The sequence below is a fragment of the Molothrus aeneus genome, chromosome 7 (assembly GCF_037042795.1).
Source record: "Molothrus aeneus isolate 106 chromosome 7, BPBGC_Maene_1.0, whole genome shotgun sequence".
In the NCBI taxonomy this organism is placed as follows: Eukaryota; Metazoa; Chordata; class Aves; order Passeriformes; family Icteridae; genus Molothrus; species Molothrus aeneus.
The window spans coordinates 20,943,771-20,957,692 of record NC_089652.1 but is presented as its reverse complement, the minus strand read 5'-3'; the positions used below and the strand labels follow the sequence as shown (position 1 = coordinate 20,957,692).

At 37.9% G+C, this 13,922-nt stretch overlaps 1 protein-coding gene across 2 annotated transcripts in view; it reads right to left on the bottom strand.

Annotated features, from left to right (window-relative positions):
- Positions 1-13,922, bottom strand: part of GRB14 (growth factor receptor bound protein 14) — a 58,096-nt gene that overhangs the window by 25,362 nt on the left and 18,812 nt on the right. The gene's annotated exons all lie outside the window — the stretch shown is intronic.

Here is a 13,922-nt window from a genome sequence, read left to right as displayed (position 1 = left end):
GTGCAACATGAAAGGCAGCCACTCCTCTTTAGTGCAATGGCATCATTGAGAACAAAACAGCCAAGCAAAGAATATTCCACTACTAAATTTGGCCCCAGGATATCCCTTGCCACAGGACACTGGCCAGATTGGTACATTAGCTTAAAAAAATCATTAATGGAGAGATAAATAAATGCAGTGAAACTGTACATTCTTAATAAGCTGAAAAAGAAACCACACAGCATAAACAGTGAAACTCAAGAATTCTCCGACTGCAGAACTGTAGAAAGATTTGATAAAGGAGTTAGTTCAGAGAATGGCAATCAGACTCAAGATGCTCGCAGTTCTGTAGAGAGTAAAACAGGAGATGTTACAGAGTGGCTTCAAATTTTGACAAACAAGAACTGGAATTCTTGCACACACATCCTCAGTTTAAAGGGTGCCCAAGATGCTTTTAACTGACAAAATACTCCTCTCAGTTTATTGCATTTATCCATATTCATGAGAAAGCAAGACAAAACTCTCCTGAATTTTATGCACAAAACCTAAATACCATTGTAAATCCCTCATTAAACAGCAAGATACAAGTTCTCACTTTAAAGACAAACAAGCCTGTTACTGTCAGTCATTCCTAACAGCTGCCTTACCGAATACACGCTCATTTCAAGCATCTAATGAACAAGCAGGAATGTACTGTGCCCTAACTTGTCAAGGCAGCTCCCTCTCTGGTTTGTGCTGAAGTTGGTAGGAAAGTGAGCAGGAAACTCCAACTGTATCTCCTACCACCTGCATCTTCCCACCAACAGTGGTTGGTTAATATTGCACCTAATCAATGTTGACAGGTCAAGAGTCCCATACAATATTCAGCCACCCTTGCCACAACACCAATCTTCAGGATATGGCAAACATTAAATTCATGCTCCTAAAGTGCTGAAAAACCTCTCCCTACATATGAATCAACCACCTCAAAGCTGAGACTCTCAAGGGAAATAGAAGTCTTCAGAGAAAGAAGATCCAATGTTTCCACAGGCCTAAGCCCAGTATTTCCATTTAATCCAAAAGGCAAAAAGACCACATTGCTACTGAATTTAATACTGCCAAAGCAGCCATGGGGGATGGCTGTGGTTGGTTTTGTAAGACATCTATGCTTTGGCAGTGTTCCCACTGCTAAGCAGGAGAGACCAGCAGCAATGCAGCCCGCTTGCAGCAGAGCCTGGCTCCACACACACAAAGTCCTACTCCAGTCACACAGAAATGATGTTTGGCCATTCAGGATAAACCAACATGAATTATTTAAATTCCTGCAATATTTACAATGATTCAAAGATGAAATCAAAAGATGTGTCTGGCAGGGTGCACTGTGAATGGGATGGAGGGCTGTAGGGGTGACTAGAGGAAACAGCATCCCATCACCTTAAAATAGGTCCTACTGTGGGCAGCACTGAAGGTCACAGACAGCTTCATTAGTCTGTCCAGCAAGTCTATGTCAGGCTGAACCTAAAGGATTTTACAGGCTGAAATGCCAGAAAGGAGAGAGACAGTGGAGAAGATGAAAGCAAAGGTAAGAATTGAAGTAACTTTCCAAGTATTGACAATTGTTTTAAGTCCCTTCCAGCTGAAATATTCTATTCTGTTTCCCAATATTCTTGCAATAAAGCCAGGGTGGGAATCCATGTGAGCATGCTGGCTAGGGACTCTATGGCACAGAGCAGCAACTGCAGTTTTCCCCAGGCACTCATCAAGTTCAGTGATATGCTTATTTTACAGCAAGAGCACGTACAGCCCATGCTGAGGCTCTTGACGGATATTTTAACAGAAATTCTTTTTAAAAGGGTTAAGAGTCGCAGTGCAGATGACTTCACTCTTATTGCTAGAGAAACAGAAAAAGAGTTTTTAAAATGCTGGAGACAGCAACACAAGTCATGATAATGAGCTGCCTGTGGCCATTCAGCTCAGGGAGTGGGAAGCCTTGGAAGTGGCCTTGGACTATTGGAGCTCAGCTAAAGCAAAACAAAACAACACAACAAAAAAAACAATGAGAAAAAACCCAGTTTATATTCTCTGTGAGTATTCTCAGTCAGTTTTCTCAGTATAGGGAAATAAATCCTGCTCAAGTCTAGGAGAAGAGATCACCCCAGCTCACAGCTACGATGGGGTACCTTACAAAACACAAATGCTGTGACCTTTTTCTCTTCCTTGCAAGGGATTCAGATGCAGCAGGAGACAAGAGTCACCTAATAGATACTCATCAACTTCTGTCACACATTTTGCTTAACAAATTGGTGTAAATCTCATCACTTAGAGTGATCTTTGAGCGGTTTTTTTAATTAGAAGTTGCTCAGTATGCACTTGGTGTTGTGTTTGAAGCAAAGTCTCCTGTAAGATTGCTAGGAATGTACTTATTCCAAGAGGAGTGGATCAGATGAAAAAGGATAAATTCAAAATCCCATTTTTCCTTGGAAATATGTTGCAATACTTCTCTTCCTAGAAGTAGAAAATGCTTTGAGAATTAAAGGGTGGCAGAGTTATGCTAAAGATGCAGCTATGCTGACTTCCTACAGAAATGAGCAAGCTTGAGTGATACCTCTACTTTTATTAGTGGCTCTCACCATGTATTTGACTGGCCAGTCATCTCCACTTTTTTCCATTTTTTTTCCCCTGAAAAATCTGTCTGAGAAGTAGCACACAAGAAAAGAGCTGCTAATTGAGACCAAAGTCTCATTACAGTTTTCATACCCTACATTCTCAAACTTTGCTCCAAAGCAAGCTGTTTCACTTCCCTTGACTATACCTATTACTAGGCAGAAAAACTTGTCTCAGCAGCACTGAAATCTTCTTTCCGGTCTAGTTTATAAATACAAGGAGATTTTAGTTCTTCCCAAGGCTAGAAAAAGAAACACCTCAATAGCTTATATTTAAGTCACTGGAAGTAAGAAATAAGCAGCTCCAAGATTTTCCTATAAGAGGAAAACTCCAAGCTCAGCATGACAAGCATTAATCATTTTCACTGCCTATGGGAGCAGGCAAGGAGGTACAGCATTCCTACATGTTCTCTTTCAGATTTTCAATATATTAAAAATCAGCCAAGACCCCAGAATTATGTGCAGTGTATCTTTATCCCTCCAAAAATTATTATTATAAGAAATGTTGCTTCAAAATGAAATATATTATTTTTCATATTTCACTAATCAAATTAACTCAGAATGTAAAATAAATGGTGAAAAATACAATCAAATATTTAACAAAGGAAAATAGAAAGAAGACCCTTGTTTTTACACGAAAAAGTAACCAGAAGAAGCAAAAAATCAGCAATTTTATAAAAGAATAAGTAAAAGAGCACATAAGGTAAGCAATGTGGGAGGAGGGAGGAGCAAGAGAAGCAAAGCTGGACTCTACTCCCCCGAGTCTTCTTCCCCACTCAACCGTCATCTCCACTACAATAATTAAATTAAGTGTTCATAGACTTTTAAGAGAGGGTGTCCAAGTCTGATTCTTCTGAATCTTCATGCCATCTGTTTCGGAAGTTCCAATCTGCAGAAACAGCACAAACATATGCCCTGCACTGAGGAATTTAAAATTTCAAACCAAAGTCCTAATGTGTGAAAAAAGCCAGGTAGAAACCCACAGAAAAAGAACCAATACCACACAGATTCCATATTTAGGTGCCTACACCAATATGACCTGACATTTATATGATTCTTAATGCTTCTGTTTAGCCATTGACACAGTGGGTAATGAGCACCTTTAAAAAAAAAAAAAGGGGCCACGTTTATTTATAAAGATAAAAGCCCCTAAATTTAGCTTATGATTTCTAAAATTATTCCCCCCTTTCCCCCAAATAAAACACTGCACATTTTTGTAATTACATTATCATTTCTGTTACATTTTTGTTAAATGCAGAATTATTGTATGCAAAATCAGGCTTTGAAAATTCTTACACTCCCAGGGTGTCACACTTCTCCTGAAATGCTGGCCTGATACTCTGCTAACCCCTCTCTATAGTTTAACAATCAGGCTTTTTGCCTGCAGCATTTGTTCTCCAACTCCCAACCCTTCTGCCTGCTAGACAAAATTTTTTGCTTATTGATATTGGCAAAGGGTAGAGGAATTTGGAGTGTATTTTAACTACAATGGAAGCGCTTGGAAACTTCTAGCATTTTGAACTGGTTTATGACTTCTAGCAACAGTCTGTCTTGGTTTAGTATGAGTCAGCAAAATTCTGCATTCATAAAAATATTTAAGAAGTTAAGTCACAACTGTTGTTAGAAACAAATAGCATGTTAGTAAAGTTTACTGTGTTCTTTATCAGCTGTGAATGCAAGATAAAATGTCAGCTTCCAATATTTCCTCCAAAGGGAAGATTTCCAGGTCAAAAGGATTCAAGCAGTTTCCAGAAATTTACATCTGTCATTAAAACAAGGTGCATACAATGCCTAATTGTACACATCTCGACTTCTCATTTGGAACACAGTATAGCTTCAAGAGGCAGAAGGAACACAGCTCCTATTTTCTGTCTTGCAATGAAAACAAAGTGCAAAGAAGGAAGAGCAAAGTCTAGGAAAATTGGTCTACCTCTCCTTCCACAACCTAGAAGGACCTCATACTTTTTCCATAATTTAACCGTTTTTAAAAATGACATTTCAAAGAGCAAAACTAAGGTTAATTTCCAGCCTTTATTCCAATGTAAGATGACGGACAAGGTCAGTTTCTCTAGCAATTAAAAAAATTTCTTGCCTCAAAACATAAAAAATTTTTTTAGACCTAAATATTCTTCTAGAAAGTATTTAAAAACTTGTTAAATTTCATGTTAAAAGTATGCCTATTTTATCAGTTAAAACAATTTCTATTTATGTTCTGTAATGTTCTTCTGTGGCAATGTGTTTACTATGGCACTATGGCAACTGTCTGTATGATGCAGACCACAGAGCCACTCCCCTACTTTAGACTCCTGGTAAAAACTCCACGCCCTGCCTAATCCCACCACCCATGACCATCCCAGGAATTAGAAAATTACACCAAAAATAGAAACTGAATAGCAATGCAAAGAAGTAACAAAAAATACTTTCTATTACGTACAGGCAAAAAGGTCCAATTCTTACTTTCAAAAGACATACTTGCCACCTGACTTTGGGCAAGTCAGCATTAGTGCCTCAGTTTTGCTTTAAACAACATGAGGCAGGGGAAGTGAAATCTGTTTCTGTACAGCAAGGTAACAGACTGAACTCATTAAGATTGGTAGAGAACTTATACCTCCTCACTTGACTGCTGCTTTAGATGTCTAAGTATGTTGTATTATAAAAAGGGAGGTTAAATTATGCAGATCTCCAAATCGTAATAGGCTATGCGTAAAAATATACCGGCGAAGTTCTTTCAAACAAAGGTTATGACAATCACATCATAATACTGGAAAAAATGGCAGAATGAGGACAATATGACTTGCAATCATGGCAAAGACAACGTCAGTAAAACTGAAGAGAAACAGAGTTTGAAAGACACAACAGGGAAGCTAAAATACAAATATCATTACTTAATCCTGAATTTGATGTATTCAATTTAACAATATTGGTCAACAGAAACAAAATGTAGTTAAAGATAGTAATAAAATAGTTACAGAAGATTTCATTTCCCTGCATACAAAAAGGCAAAGTCTAGAAAAAGCCACGTTCACGTGTTGGAAAATTAACTCATAATACAACTACTTTTAGAGCAGAAAATGAGAGTCTTGTAAACTATATGATAATTAAATGACACTTGGCCCAAAAAATTACAATAATTGAAGAATTAAATAGCAACAGCAACACTGTGAAGTTCAACATCCTGTAAGTAGGAATGGCAGTAATAAATAGATTAAAAGTGAAAGATCTATCACCATCAACAGCCATTACCACACAGGACCAAATCAGGAGTGAGAAATACAAAGAGATCTACAGAAGTAAAACCCACAATAAACTCCTTAAAAAGAATACACATTATTTATAAGGAAAGGTAGGGGTAGATCAAACAATTTGTTTAAATTGGGAGTCCCAAGTTAATCTACCTTACCAAATTTTTTTTCAAACTTTGGAGATTCCAGACAAAGACAGTGAAAGATACTTCAAATACAACTATTAAGATGTGTGTAAATAACTAGAAAGTTGTGCGGAAATTTAAATATTATCAGCAAAAATTTCAAATAATACCCTTCCATGGAACATCAGAAATGAAAGAAAATTAGCAGACTCACCAAATGATTAAGCTGTTGAAGGAGCACTTATACAAGATAAACACACCACAGAGAAGCTAAATCATTTATCTGCATTAATTATTCACAATAGGTATGGAACAGGTTCCCAGATCTAGTCTTTATAGGCGAAATAAAATTGTCTGTTTAAAATGGAAATAAACTGGAAATAAAAAGGCAAATAGTTAACAGGAGGTTATACAGTCTAGCATTTGAATTGCAAACCTCAGCTTATCCTAGCACCAGTGCAAAGGGAGGCTTAGGCTCCATCTATCACTTCATCTGCTTGCACTGAGTATAAAGTTCTGCTCAGACCTGAAAAAGTGGAAAAGCCCAAGGGCTACTGCAGCAGATTAACTTTGGGTATCGCGTTGCAAATTTGTGAGTCACCAGTGCCTACCACCAGGCAGCTAAGAAAGAATCATTACCTAAATCTGTCTCTGCCTGGAAGGAAACCTACTCTTACATTTATGAAAACTTTTTTCCATTTTGTTCATTGCAATTCCTGAAGTGATTTAGAGTAACCATCATAATTCTGAAAAATCTCAGTGGGGTAATGCAGTTTACACTGACTGGTATCAATAACTTTTCCCAGGTCCTTCAAAAAAAAGAGCTGAAAATTAAACAATTATGAAGAAATAGACTACAGAATAAAGGTAAACTTGGAATACACAGTTCATTTTTAGAATAGCCATCTATAGTCAAGTAATTTCAGGCTCTTACTCATATTAACCCTCTAAATCAGAATGGAAGAACCATGTTTTACTAGCCACAATAAAAATAAATCTTAGTTATTTTTCATTAAAATATTATTAATGCCAACTTTATACATTAACACCTGACACAAGGCTATTTGCAAAACTTCTTGGTGCAGGGAAAGGTAAATGGCTCCCTATTCCTGTCCTCTTAAGACTACCACTTAAAGACAGCTAATCCAGCAAAGGTTCCCTCTCATCTCCAGTGCACAGTATGCATGGATTTTCAATTAACCTAAACACAATACATGGATGATCAGGAAGGCAAGAGAGTTTTACACCTTCTGAGCCACTAAAAATAAATTAATTAATGGTTAAATTTCCATGAAACTTGGGTAAAATTCTATATACAAGGGAAAGTAATTTGAAAACTCAGCTGAGACCATAACATAATCCAACCACTGCGTAAATGTACACAGGTTATTCTCCCTTAAGCCAAGCATCACCACTTGGTCTTGGAATCACAATGCTCCTTCATAGAGTTCAGCTCATACAGTCCTCCTAACAGAGCTCAGTTGTTTTGGCTAAATGTACATGCTTTATGACCCATTATTTTCATTCAGATCTTCCTTATTATTTCTCATGAAATCCACAGAAGATTGCTAAAAAAAACAGCAAGGTACAAAAATCCCCTTGGTAATAGCTAAGAGTTTTTAACCCTCAAAACAAGCCCTTTCTGATAAAGGTTCAAAAATCTTTTTTTTTGACTGAAAGAGATTAATATTCAGACCAAACTTGATTATTCAGGTTAATAAAAGTGTATGTTCACATGAACTTTTCTTCATGAAAAGTTAATTTAGTGGAGCTGATCAGCGTATTAGCCTTATTAGTAAACTTATGGTATTACTATCTTCAGTCCTTTGTTTCCACACTGCCTGTAAACTCCTAGCTTTAAATAGATTCTATATATTTAATAGTAATATGCAGGTTTACATTTTACTACATACAAAAGCAATAAATAGAATGCACTTAGCATAGACAGATGGAAAACATACAGTTAGACTAACTGGATTTAAAAAGAGGGATGGAACAATCATACTGGTGAATTCAAAGAATCTGACTTAAGAAGGCACTTTAGTATTTCATTTTTAAAAAAAAGTTTGTCAAACAGAAAATGAACAGAAAATGAGTCATGTCTGAAGACAGAGGAAGAAAGAAATTTAAATACTAAGCCACTAAAATATACTTCTGTTTTTTGTATTCTGCGTACAACGAAGATGAGGGCAAAATGTTATCAGCCTCATGTTTGTATAGCTTGTCCCTATTTATGTCAAGGCACTAACATTATTTAAATGAGGCTTTCTGTATTTAATAGTGTAGTTTGTCCAACATATCCTTCGCTTGTCAGAGATAAATAGAATGCTGTGTTCCAGCACAAGAGAAAGCAAATCTGTTACTGCCGCGTTCTGGCTGCAGTCTATGTTTCTGAAGAGATACCAGCTATAAAAAGAAGTACCTATTGTTTCTACCAGGTTTTTCACACCATGTTGCTGGTTTCTCAGTAGAGCAGATCTCTTGCAAAGCTGAGAAAGACCAAGTCTCTGAATAACACTGTTAAGAGACCAATTAGCTTCCTATTTCCTTTGCAGCAGTCCTGAAATAGATCTTTTAAATAAGAAAAAAAAAAAGGAGAACAGATTTTTTTCTTAAAACTCTCCTTCACTTTGGCCATTTTAAACAGAAGCTTTGGCTTGAACTGTAACACAGCTTAAAACAGAAGAATGCCTTTATCATCAACTATATCAGCTGTGTATTCCCCTGAATATATAGAATATATAGAGGAGAAAATCATGTAGACTCCAAGACAAAGCAAAGTTTAGATTTTTAGCTAAAGATACAGTTTGAAAATTTTCTCTGTATTTCTGAAGTGGTACAAGGAATGTCCAGACCAAATATGACAAAGGCCATGTAGAGTAACCTACGGTAATAAATGGTTGCTTTACGATGCTGAAATACTTTGCCACTTGGTATATGACAAAAAAACTTGCTTTGCTGGGTCAGTACTGTCATCAGTCCAGTACTGTCATCTCTGGGTATCTGTTTCTAGCCATCAGTGGAATGTAAGGGCAAAGTTTAACTGTTGTAGGATAGGTATTCTGACAGAAAATTTTATTTCTCAGCACTTCTGAACGTTTTGTTTATTCACATAGCATTGTTCCCTCTGGCCAAAGCATAAAATCCAAATAAAGAGTAAATCCTGCAGTAAATGTAGTAAGTCTACTCAAACCATGTAAAACCTTCAACTATACACTATTGTGTTATTACAGATTTGTCAGCAGGCTTTGTTGGCAAATCCAAACCCATAAAGGAACAGAAAAAAAGACAAAGGGCATCTGGGCATGGAAACCAGCTCCTGTGACTGTTGGCAAAAGTGTAATAGTCACCACGTGCAGCAGACTAAAAGAAGGGAACCAAATGAAAAGGAAGATAAATAAGTAGGTGATGTAGTTAAAAGGGGGTGATAATTTCAGAAATTTAGTCTATTTTGATTATGTTTACCTCTAATCATTTGTTCTAAAATGAAAATGAGATACATAGACTGAGCAGTCTTCAGTCCCACAGGAAAACAGAAGCCAGCAGCACATTTCCCATCTCTACGCTTGTTGTGATACCCTACATCAGAGGTCTGCTAGGTTGTCTGGCTGCTGCTTCGCTTGCCCACACACAAACCATGTTCATATTACCATAAATATATGCATTTTATTTCTGTATGATCATCCTACAAGTCTTGTCAAACAGATACCCAAAAAGATGGTGACAGACACCAATCCAACAAGTTACAATCAACAGGACCAAAGGAAAAATAACAACATTGAGGACTTGCATATGCAGCTGATGGGTATGATGAGCTATTGAAGCCTGGCTTTTGGGCCAATACAAGAAAAGCTGAGGGCTCCAATTGCTATTCGGTCTAGATATCATTTAATTGCTAACCTCTTGGAGAACAGGATTGACTAGCTCAGTAAAGCAGTCCAACTGGCCTTAAAAAAAAGCACAACACTATGTTAGGGCAAAGGTTGTCAGTAGAAATTATACAATAGGCAACAAGAGTGATGAAAAGACTGTGAAGAAATCATGCACTAAAGAATAGTGGGAGGAAAAAAAGAGGATTCCAGTAGAAAATAAAGGAAAAGCATTAAGGGTGTAAACTGAACACCTCTTCCCGGGTCTCAGTCCTTTATATGAATTTTAGTGGTGCCAAACAAAAAAGGTATCTGCAAAAACACCAATTGCAGGAAGCAGCAACTGCAGGGATGTGCAAAGCATGGGAAAGAAAGGAAAAAAAGATGTCTCTCCAAATTATCATTTTTGATGCCCAAGCATGAGTTTTGGTGAAGATATTGGTCAGCAGTCCAAGACAGCCATTTGGATCTGCCAGAAAAAGGAGATGAAATATGAGAACTATGATGAAATATGCAATACATGCCAAGAGCCTAACAACTCTGGGTGAAGAACGTGGATGTGTATTCTTGGAAAGGGCAACTTCAAGTTTGACTCGCTTTGCTTTGTACCGTTCCCAAGGCACCCATTATAAACTGTACTGCAGCAGAGTAAATCTGTTCTTATATAACTACTTTAAACTGTGAAAAACTGGTTGCCTTGAAATAATGTAAACATAAATAAAGGGTTGAAAGCAACTGAATATGGACAACTGCAAAACAGAAATTTTAGAAAGTCACTACTAATGGAGGAGACTTAGACAGACTGGAACTGGGCTAAACTTTCCAGTGTTACCACAGAATTGGATCAGTTGAGGCATTTTGATCTGTGGTGGGTTGACATTGTCTAGACACCTGGTGCTCGCCAAAGCCACTCTATCACTTCCCTCTTCACCTGGACAGAGGAGAGAAAATATAGCAAAAAGCTTGTGGGTCAAGGTAAGGATAGAGAGACATCGTTCACTAATTACCATCACAGGCTAAACAGACTCAACTAGGAGAGACCAGTTTTATTATCAATCAAACCACAAATAAAACTTAATCTTCTAACACATTTCCCTACCCCTCCGGTCTCCCCAAGTTCAATTTCACACCCAATTTTCTCTACCCCCTCCCTGACAGTGGTGCAGCAGGACAAGGAACACAGGTTGCAGTCAGTACATCACAGATTGTCTCTGCTGCTCCTGCCTCCTCAGGGGGAGGACTCCTCACACTCTGCACCTGCTCCAGCATAGGCTCTTCCCACAGATCCTGCCACAGCCTGTGCATTGTGGGCTTTCCACAGTCTCAGCCTGCCTCGGGCACTCACCTGCTGTGGCTTGGGTCCTCCAAGGGTCTGCAGGTGGGTCTGCACACCCCCATGGTCCCACACGGGGACAGATGTCTGACCATGTCAGCACCACCAGCTGTGGGGGAATCTCTGCTCCAGCGCCTGCAGCACCTCCTCCCTCTCCTCCACTGACCATGGTGTCTGCAGGGCTGTTCCTCTCACGTGTTCTCTCTCTTTCTTCTGTTCCAGCTCCACAACAACCTTTTTGCATTCTTAAATAAGTTATCCCAGAGGCACTACCACTGTTAATGATGGGGTCAGCCTAGGAGCCAGCTAGCATTGCCTCTATTGGACATAAAGGAAACTTTCTAGAAGCTTCCACAGAAGCCACCCATGTACAGCTCCCCTCCCCCTGTTACCAAAACCTTGCCATGCAAATCAAATACATGATTAAACAGTCATAACTTCTTTAGATCCTTAAGGCAGCTGATGTTTTATTGGGCTGGTCTTGCCTCTGTTCCTGACCAACAGGCAGAAAAACAAGGAGTGAGGCAGAATGGGGCATGGGCAGTGCCTATAGCAACTGCATGAAAATGAGGAAGAAAGCAAATCTAAATATGAATAATTCCTTGGTTCAATGTGATGAGTTTTCTTTGCATTCAGTGATGTAACTTCAGTTTATCAAAAGTAAAGAAAATTTCTAATTTTTCAGACACTTGCTTATGCATGTGGAAAGTAACATGTAACAGACATAAAAGTAAGGGAAATTTGATCTTTTGCATAAGATTCACATCAACACCTTGTGTGCCATTTGTTGAGTTTCTCCCTTCACATACAGCAATGCAGCATAATCGGTATGGGGTTTACTTGAGCAAAAATAGCTATTCAGCAGTAGCTCTTGATACACTTCAAGGCCAGATAACACAGTCTGAAGGTCAAGTTCTGACTTCTTGAAGCCTAATTTATTCAAGAGGAGACTAAAGTACTAGAGCTAGAAAATGGCCAAGCACTTTCTTCAATTGATAAAAAAACTGGGTTTTTTCCAAAGGATTTCTGCCCACAGAAGAGGATTATGATCAGAGTAGGGCACTAAACACTGCCAATTTCCTTGGTTACTGTATGAAGAATGTTAGATGTTCAAAGAAAGCAAGAAGAAACTGAAAAAAACATATCAAAGATCTGTTCAAGAACTGAAGACAGAGAGGAGACAAAGTGCAACGTTAATTGTACCACTAAACCCTGTCAAACTACACAAAGGACAAGTAATGGCCAAGTGCATTAAACCACTGAGATTTTAAAGGACTTTTAAAAAGCTCAGTGCACTTAATACTCACCCTCTCATAGGCACATACACATATACATCTCTATCTACCCTTCATGGCAATTATGCAGCATAATGCTGTACATTTTAAATTTCAAGATCACTGATGGTTTTGTGTACAAAACACTCTAAAAAATCTGATTGCTTTTAGAGACTGGAATCCCAAAAGATAGAAAAAAACTCTGTTTCCCTGCCTGCACCTGAACCATAAGGACTGCTAAATTTAGTTCCATTTTGATTTCATTTATACATGTGGGATTATTTTTGCACACAATAAAAACAGAAGGAAGTTTTACTGGTTTCATGCTAGTCAAAGCAGGAACTATGACTGGTCAACCAATATATGATGACTTTACCAGAATCCATCTTTAAGTGCATGCTTGAATATAAGGAGTACATATTCAGTGCAAAAATTGGTCTAAAATTCTTTTCAAGAATAGTTTCAGATCTAGATTTATTTGGCCTACATCATAAAAAGGGGATGAGGGCAATACCCTCCCTGGAGGAGGCTCTGTTTTTCTGGTTCAAAACCTTTATTTAATTTGTAACAAACTGCAGATAAAGAAGTAGCCTATTGTGATGTTTTATCCTAGTAATTTATGTCTAAGACATAATTCTGTACTGAATTTCCAGTCACACCCATTCTAATGATTTACCTGTGATTACCCCCATTATCTTCTCTCAGACCCCTCAATAATTCATTAAAGGAAATATACCATTTAAATAAAGACTTTAAATTAAAAAATTTCACCTCAACCACCACATTTTTTCTGACCACTGCTCCTTAAGCCTTTAAAAGCCTTTAAAGCCCACTCAAGTCCATCTCCTACTCCCTCCATCTCCAAGAAACCTCTCAGCTGTCTTCAGAATTTTGCAGGATGCTATCCTTACATTACTGTATTATAGAAACGTTTTATTACTGTATTATAGAATCAAGGAATCCTAGAAAGGCTTGGGCTGGAAAAGACTTTAAAGATCATCTAATTCCAGTCCTCCTGCCATGGAGACCTTCCACTAGACCAGATTGCTCAAAGCTCCAATCCAACCTGGTCTTGGATTATATTATTTATTATTGTATTTCTTTTATTTCTCTTACTGTATGAAAGACAAAAAGGGCACTGGCATTGTTTTTGTATTTTTAAATTACTATTTTTCAAACTGTCCTTATGAAGAGATGTTTCATACATGAATGCTTGGTTTGTATCCAGTAATTGTATAAAAGGTATCCTTTTAATGACACCATTATCATGTCACTTAAAGTGCCTTATGTAAAATTCCTGGATTAGCACACTGGCCTTTCATCTCAGGGGTCCAAACGCAAAACTGAAAAATTACTTTCATGCTCTTAGCCTTGCAGACAGACATTACTAATTCTCAGTACAATTTGGCTTAAGTGACCATTTTTCCTTGGGGGAGGGATAAGCATTGATTAAAGCAG